Genomic DNA, 960 nt, shown 5'->3' with positions numbered 1-960 from the left:
TTGTGTCAATTCCTTGTTCCCCTATCTCTATTCTAATTTGTCCTCATAAAATATACTAAAAGTTGTGGAGAGTGCAATTATATTTATTATAATTGCACTTCTTTTTCGTGAAATTTAAAAATATGTAGTTAGACAATAGAAAATAGTTCCTTTTTATCTTGTAAAATTTAAAATCAATTTTTTTAAACAAAAATATTGAGAGGATTGTATTTTGTTACTCAAATTACAAATGTTCAATGTTTGAATACGTAAAATCGTATTTAAGCGATCTAAAACAAATACGAGATCAACTCGACGATAATGTCCTACATGCGACATAGTGTCAGGCCTTTGTCAATGCATCAAAGTCACGGAGTTCTGTCTCCTGAGAGGATGTGAATCATTCGCGTCGACGCGCAAAATCGTGAATTATCACGCCGCGACGTGGCCGCAGTCTCGTCCGTAATGTGATATTGCGCGAGAACAAACATATTTACCGCGAACAAAATGACACATCGCGTTGTGCGCAGGATACATGACATACCAGATACAGCGAGGTGATACGGAAATGCAATATTGTTTTTCTCACGGCACAACATGTGCAAAGTGCACTGGCCGTAGAGTGTAGAAAACCGAATGCCGAATAAAGCACATGATAGAACTACGATGTTTGCCGAGACGCCGGCTAGCGTATTTCTGCCGAAATATTTTTAGAAGAAAACTCGCTGCCGTGCAAGACAAGATACGAAAAATAGTAAGTTTTAATAAAAGCGATGCAGTGCTGGATAAGCACGAGAATACAGAAGAAAATGAACTTGAATTTGTTCGCTTCCACTATTTCTGATGAATTTCATACTTATTTCATCACATATGAATAATTTTATCGTGTTCTTTTTACATTTTTCATCACAAAACTCGTGGAGTATATTCTTAGTATTTTCTCGATGTGGCATCCTCTCGTTATTATCCATGCTTTCTAAA

At 36.4% G+C, this 960-nt stretch overlaps 1 protein-coding gene across 2 annotated transcripts in view; it reads right to left on the bottom strand.

Annotated features, from left to right (window-relative positions):
• Lbr (lamin B receptor) overlaps positions 1-960 on the bottom strand; it is a 100,548-nt gene that overhangs the window by 63,266 nt on the left and 36,322 nt on the right. The window lies entirely within an intron of this gene.

Source organism: Temnothorax nylanderi, unplaced genomic scaffold, assembly GCF_030848795.1.
Source record: "Temnothorax nylanderi isolate EJ_2023f unplaced genomic scaffold, tnyl_v1.0 TNYL_tig0038_pilon, whole genome shotgun sequence".
NCBI classification, from domain to species: Eukaryota; Metazoa; Arthropoda; class Insecta; order Hymenoptera; family Formicidae; genus Temnothorax; species Temnothorax nylanderi.
The sequence above is the reverse complement of the archived record's forward strand: the minus strand, read 5'-3'. Positions and strand labels throughout refer to the sequence as shown.